A 7,794-nucleotide genomic window follows, 5' to 3' on the forward strand; every position below is an offset into this window, starting at 1 on the left:
TAGTTATTATCAGTGATCCTAATTCCTTAACCTCATTGGGTCTCAGTTTCTTCATCTGTAAAATAAGGGGATTGGGCTAGATGGCTCACAGGTCCTTTGCAGCTCTTATTCTATGATCCCCAGTCAAAGGAGGGAAATCCTGCTTCCTAAATAAATAGGGTGGCACCTTGTGCAGTGACCTGGATTGGCTGGGGTCACTGGACCAGACTTAGCATTTGTTTGTCAGAATTCTTAGTTCTTTTCTGTGTATTTAGACAACCTGTTGAGAACCCTGAACTCACCTTTGAAGACAGGAGAAAACATTGTGAAAGAGGCCAGATGGGAAGCCTGGGAGTGCTAAGTGCTAGGAAGGAAGCTGCTTGTTGGACTCTGATATCAATAAGATTTGATTTTAGTTTCAGACCAAACCAGAGATCTCCTTTGTTTGCCACCCTTTTTGAATCAAAGGGAGACATCATTCAGTGCTTCCAGCTATAAAGAAAAAAGAATATCATTATTCCTGTTCTGTATAATTTTTATCTCATTAGAACTCCAAAATAATCTTGGGAGGTAGATCAAATTTACAAATGAGGAAACTAAGGCAAGTGCAGTTAAGTGACTTGCCCAGGGACACACAACTGAAGTGTCTGAAATTAGATTTGAACTCAGATCTTGCTGATCAAAAAGGGTTGCTCTATCCTCTGCTTCTCATTTCCATAGTCAAAGAGGGAAGGAGAGAATATGCCCCTAGGAAAAGGGGTAGCATGGTGATAGAACCCCAAGAGCAGTGGCCCAGGTTACCACAAGTAGTCAGAGGGCCAGGATCGTCAATCACCATAGAAGAAAAGGCATTCCTCCCTAGTGTAAGCGTGGCCACTCCGCCACGTTGCCACTTTCTCCACGTTTATGATTCTAGTGCCAGTGGGCAATTGGCATCACAGCAAGCAAAAAGTAGTTGTGATTTAGTCACAGGGACTATCATTCAGAAACTAGACTCTATAAGTTGGGTAGAAGTAGGCAGGAGGTGAGAGATGGCACAAGGTCAACCTCCGGCCCCAAGGGAATAGAAATAGCAGATATAGAGCCAAATGAGAAAACCATACATTGTTGTTAGGGTTCAGATGACTAAGTAATGACTCCACGGTGTCTAGACTCAGGAAGACTAGAGTTCAAATACAACCTCTGAGACTTCCTAGCTGTTGGATCCTGGACAAATCCCTTAAACTCTGTCTCAGTTTCCCCAATTGTAAAATAGGAATAATTATAGCATCTATCTCCCAAAGGTAGTTGGAAGGATCAAATGAGATAACTCGTAACTGGAGTTTAATAAATCACTGTTTTCTTCCTTCCTCTTTTCTCACAACAAACCTATAAAATAGACAGTGCCGAGATTATAATCCCCATTTTACAGAGGAGGCTAAGAGAGAATATCTTGCTAATGATCACACACACAGTCAGGACCTAAGCCTTGGTCATCTAACAAGACAACACAAACATGAAGGGGTTCAACATATGAAGTTGGGCAGGGCAGGAGTTTGGTCACAAGTTCATAGAATCCAGTTGAATGGGGGTGATGATCAACCTTAATGGACTTGCACATTTCCTCGGTGCAATAATCAGGGACAATTTTAGGGTATCTGCAATAGAGAACGCCATCTGTATCCAGAGAAAGCACTGTGGAGGTTAAACAAAGACCAAAGACTATTACCTTCAATTTCTTTAAAAAAGTTATCTTACGTATTAAGTAATTTTGCTGTCTCTTACGTTTTATTTTTTTAAGGATATGGTTTTTCTCTCAACACATTCAATTTTGATCAATGTATAGCATGGAAATAATGTAAAGACAATCAGATTGCCTTCTGTGGGGGGGGGAGCGAGATTAGGGGAAAATTGTAAAATTCAAAAAAAATAAAAATAAATTTAAAAATAGAGCCTAGCTGATGGATCCAAAGTCAGAGTAGTAGCCACAGCATGGCTAACTGATGCTGAAGCATTCCTCTCTTAGGATAGGACTCATGTCTCAGATAAGGCTAAAACTAGTTGGGTTGTTAAATAGATCTAAACTACACAGAAGTTCTGCAGAACCTTTGAATAGAGGGGAAAAAACACAGTTCAACACTCTTTCAACTATGTCATTCTGATCCTCCCTAGGTTACCAGTTGCCTTAGATTTTGTCAAATGAAATTTCTATACATCTTAAATGATTTCTTTTTTAAAAAGCCATTTATAGTGCTTATTGTATGATAAGAACTGTGAAACACTGGTTATAGTAACACAAAAGCATGACAGTTCCTTCCTTCAAAATGGGGTGGGGGGAGAAGACTGATAACCGAAAAAGTCAGTTGAATGGAGACTGGAAAAGGTTATTCAATCATTGCCATCTTCTCCCCAAAGACAATGTAGACTGGATAACAGTTCACAGAGGGTTGAAGGTGAAAGAATGGAAAATGAAGATGAAGACACATGGAAATAAGGAAGGCAATAAAAATGCATTGAGCGCCTAGTATGTGCCAGATGTTTTACAAATACAATATCATTTGATTTTTCACAACCACGTATTATTATTATCACCATTATACAGATGAGGGTATGAGGCAAACAGAAGTTAAGTGACTTGCCCAGGGTCATGCAGCTACTTTCTGAGGTCAAACTTGAACTCGGGTCTTCCTGACTACCTATTTCTAGGTATAGTCCCGGAGTGTGGCTCATCTCCCCCTCAGCCTGGTCTCTGGTGATTTGACTAAGAAAGGGAGGGGGAGAAGAAATATGGACAAGACATCTAAATAAAATGTTGTTTTATAACATCAAGAATATTACCTCTAAAGAACAGATTTTAATTCAGCTTTATGACCTTGGGGAAATCACTTATTTAACTTTATGCCTCAGTTCCCTTATTAGTAAAAAAAAGAGGCAGTTAGACAAATGGTCCCCCAGGGTTCTTTCCAAATAGAGGTCTGTGACCCAAGGCAAATAAAAAACCTGTGGTAGTCAAGCATTCAGACTTTGGGTTCTCCGTAAATAAATACCTCCCCTGAGGTATTAATATTATTGACTTTTTCCAGATCATTTGAAAAGACAACCAACAAACTGGAACCTCAGTGAGAACGATTCGGTCTCTGAAATGGTGAAATGAAAGCTTGATGCTATTCAGGAGAGAGGTCACATGGAAAAGACCATAGAAGTCATTCAAGTCCCACCACCACCACCCTTTCACATATGCAGGTGAGGAAACTGAGGCAACGAGACTTATCCAAAATTATCCAGCTCATACACGTCTTAGGCAGAATTTGCACCCAGACCTCTTGACTCCAAACCCAGTGTCCCATCTACCACACCATATATTGCCCCTTAGAGGTCTCAATAAGGACCCCTTGATTCTCATCTGTTTTGAAGGATGTGAAAGTTCATAATGGGAGCAGCTAGGTGGTGCAATGGATAGAGCACTGGCCCTGGAGTCAAGAGGACCTGAGTTCAAATCCAGCCTCAGATACTTCATAATTATCTAGCTGTGCAATCTTGGGAAAGTCACTTCACCCCATTGCCTCACAAGAAAAAAATCAGAATAAAACTACCCCATTTGGACACTACATTTCCAGAAGCTTACTTTAAAGTTGCCTGAATCTACCTTCAGCTTGTATTTTCACGTATCTTCTAACTGTTGTTCTTATTATTCAATTATGTCCAACTTTTTGTAATCTACTGGATTTTCTTAGTGAAGACAATGGAGAGGTTTTCCATTTTCTTCTCTAGCTCATTTTACAAATGAGGAAACTGAGGCAAACCGGGTTAAGTGACTTCCCCAGGGTCATACAGCTAATAGATATCTGAGGTCACACTTGACCTCAGATCTTCCTCACTCCATGTCTGATGCTGTATCCACTGGGTCACCTAGCTGAACCCAGTCTTTGATATACTTTGAATGAATGAGTTTTTAAAAAAAGGATTATTTCTCCAATACTATGTTCAAGAACAAATAAAAGTAATAAGAGTCCCTGTGTCCAGAGAGCTTACATTCTAATGAGAAAAATAACGCATAAAGGAGATTCTTGGCCCAAGCAGTGATTACTTTTGGATAATGTTGGAGATGGTGGGTGACATGGTGGTACAATCCTTTCCAGAAGCAATGGGTTGACATGGATCATCTTTCCAAATGTTGGAGAGCTTAGATTCACTGGTCTCTGTCCTGATTAATGCATTAGTGGTTCTCTGAATGTAAGGGAAGGAATGTCACAATCAACCAGAAAACTACCTTGCCAGCTCTCTGAATGTGCTTCATGGGTGGAAGTTGGGTTCGGTCCCCACTGAGTTGGTCTAGTTTAGTTGCTGATTACCTGAAGTTTCAGTGAAATACTTTATATTCACTCTTTTCCCTACATATTGTAAAAACAGCTGGGGAGCAGACACCCTGCTGTAGAGGGAGCAGAGCAGTGTCTCGGGGCCCCACAGCTTTAATAGGAACCAGCAGTGGGTATCATCATTACCCCCACCTGTAACAGAGGCTGCAGGAAGAAGGGGACCCATTGGAGAGAGCTGATTTGAGATCAAATGAAACGGTTCAGGAACCAGATGTCAGAGCCTTACAAAAATTGCCATTGACACCATAAAAGGGTTCCCTTCAAGTAAGTCTCCGTCAAGGGGAGGAAAAAATCAATCTGTTTGCCATGTAAAGGCAGAGGGAAGGAGAAGCCTTACCAACTCGTAGAGATAAATGGAAAGGTGAGGATCATCACAGTGCCCATGGAGAGAATGCCATCCTTTGTTCTTGAATAGGACCAAAATAACATCACTATATCAAGGTGACTGTACAATGTGTCTGACTGTGGGCGATCAGACCAACACAAGCTTGACATTCTCTATCACACTCAAATCGAGAACAAATAGTTCACATGAACATTTGGAGTATAGATGTCTCTAAATTTGTACATCTCACACAAGAAGAGATTAGATCATAGAATCACAGAATCATAAATCTAGAGAGGTAAGGGACTTTGGTGTATGTTGTTCGGTCCTTTTTGGTTGTGTCCAACTCTTTGAGGTTTTCTTGTCACTGATACTAGAGTAGTTTGCCATTTCCTTCGCCAGCTCATTTGACAGATGGGGAAACTGAGGCAAACAAGGTTAAGTGACTTGCCCAGGGCCACACAGCTAATAAGTGTCTGAGGCCAGATTGGGGAGAAAACTTAAATATGTCTCATAAAGTTATTAGATCTCTGCCCTTTCCCCAGGCATGATGTTATTTGTTTAAATCAATGATTTTGATATTCCCCTCCCAAAAACAAACAATAAAAAACATTCTTCCATGTCATCAGGAGGGCGCCGGGTCTCAGAACTAGAAGATGGAGGCAATAAGAAAGCCCTCCTGACTTCAGGCCCAATATCCTGTACATTGCACCACCTAGCTGGACTTCAGGGATAATCTAAATGGAATTATTAAAAGTCATCTAAGTGGAGCAGCTAGGTGGCACAGTGGATAGAGTTGGGGAACCTGAGTTCAAATCCAGCCTCAGACACTTAATATTAAATTACCCAGTTTTGTGACCCTAGGCAAGTCACTTTAACTCCATTGCCTAGAAAAACAAAACAAAAAAAAAGTCATTCAAGACTACTCCCTCATTTTACAGGTGAGGTCAGTAAAGTTAAGAGAACTCCCAAGGAATCCTTCATCAATCCTAAAGAAGTCTCTTTGTTTCTGAGACTCCCCAGGAAATTCTGAATAAGCCCAGATCCAGGTCACCAGCCTCTGTTGTCCTCTGTTCTTCCAGCTGCTTTCCCCATAACAGGCTCATCTTATATTGCCAGCTCCTATCTTTTACTCTGTTTCCCCCAGGTTGTACCTCTGCCTGATCCTGACACCTGTGAGGTGAGCTTCCTGCCTCTTACAGGACCCAACATCACTCTCCAGTATAAGGATGGACCTAAAGAAAAGGCCCTGGACAATTGCCTGCCCTTTTCAAAGGATCTTTCTCCAGTTATTGATACTCTACCTAGACGCATTCCTAAATAATTAGCATACTTTCACCCCCTCAAACCCTCCCTATCCCAGGGATTTTAACACTGCTCCTGCCACTGTCATTATACAAAGCCCCTTTCTTTTCCCCACCGCTCACTCCCCCCAACTCCTTCCATGCTATTCCACTCAATTACCCACTTTGCTCACTACGATGCCCATTCTATAATTAACAAGCTAACTTTCTGTTCAAACCTTTTCCTTTCTTATTGCCTCCATCTTCTAGTTCTGAGACCCGGCGCCCTCCTGATGACATGGAAGAATGTTTTTTTGTTTGTTTGTTTTTGGGAGGGGGATGTCAAAATCATTGATTTAAACAAATAATATTATGCCTGGGGAAAGGGCAGAGATCTAATAACTTTATGAAACATATTTAAGTTTTCTCCCCAGGTTATGGAACACTGAATAAATATGATGTCATCTATTCTCCTGACCTTGAGAATAAGAAGCATCTAGGAAGACTCCCCCAACCCTCCACCACTGTACAGATAAGAATTCCGAGCCAAAGAATCTTGTCTGCCAATCCTGAAGCACTGCATGTAGGATCTTGGGACCAGACAGATCTTACAGAGCTGGATTCCCTGCTGTCATTTTATATAATGAGAAAAAACATCCTGCATCTGGAAAAAGCATCTCCTATCATCAAAGTAATGACCAACCATGATTCCTGAACATCAATAATGTAGCGGCCTACCTACTTCCTAATGGTGACATGAGAGACTTAGAGTGCAGAATGAACCATACATTTTTGGGCATAGACATTGAAGGAATTTATCTTAAATGAAAATACTTTTTTTTGTTACAAGGTTTGTTATTTCCTTATCTTTTTTTCTAATGGGGAAGAAGTAGAGAGAAAATAAATGCTTATTAATTTAAATGAATTATTGATTAAAAAGTAAAATTAAAAATAACAATAAATAACTGTAAAAAAGAGGGAAGAAGGGGCGGCTAGGTGGTGTAGTGGATAAAGCACCAGCCCTGGAGTCAGGAGTACCCGGGTTCAAATCCAGCCTCAGACACTTAATAATTACCTAGCTGTGTGGCCTTGGGTGAGCCACTTAACCCCATTTGCCTTGCCAAAAAAAAAAAAACCTAAAAAAAAAGGAGGGAAGAAGAGAACAAAGTGAGAGAAAGAAAGAACAAAGGAAAGAAAGAAAATCAGGGAAAGAAAGAGGAGAGAGGAAAAAAGAGAGAGAGACAGAGAGAGAAATCTCCTTTATAAACAAAGCTCTTGAAACAAGAAATCAAATTTAGAACAATGTGGTCATTTTGCCACTTATTCAGTTGAATGGAAGTTATTCTCTTAATAATAATAGCTGGCATTTACATAGCATTTTAAGGGGGTTTTGCAAGGTAATGGGGTTAAGTGGCTCACCCAAGACCACACAGCTAGGCAATTATTAAGTGTCTGAGGCTGGATTTGAACCCGGGTACTCCTGACTCCAGGGCAGGTGCTCTATCCATTGTGCCACCTAGCTGCCCCTACATAGCATTTTAAATAGTAATTTAGATTTGCAAAGAATTTCACAAATATTACCTCATAACAACTCTGGGAAGGAAGTATTATTATTATTATTATTCCCATTATACAGGTGAGGAAACTGAGTCTCAATATCAGGAAGAGAATTTGTATACAGGTCCTCTAACTTCAGTCAGAGGATCACACTGTATCAGGAGCACATTTATTTATAAGAGTAGGGACCACCTATGTTCTTGTTCAGTTCTGGGCACTACACAACAAAAAGAGTGAGGGAACGTTCAGAGAGGCATGCCACAAAGGGAGACTTAGATTGGACAATTCTCGATAA

The sequence above is a fragment of the Macrotis lagotis genome, chromosome 2, assembly GCF_037893015.1.
Source record: "Macrotis lagotis isolate mMagLag1 chromosome 2, bilby.v1.9.chrom.fasta, whole genome shotgun sequence".
NCBI classification, from domain to species: Eukaryota; Metazoa; Chordata; class Mammalia; order Peramelemorphia; family Peramelidae; genus Macrotis; species Macrotis lagotis.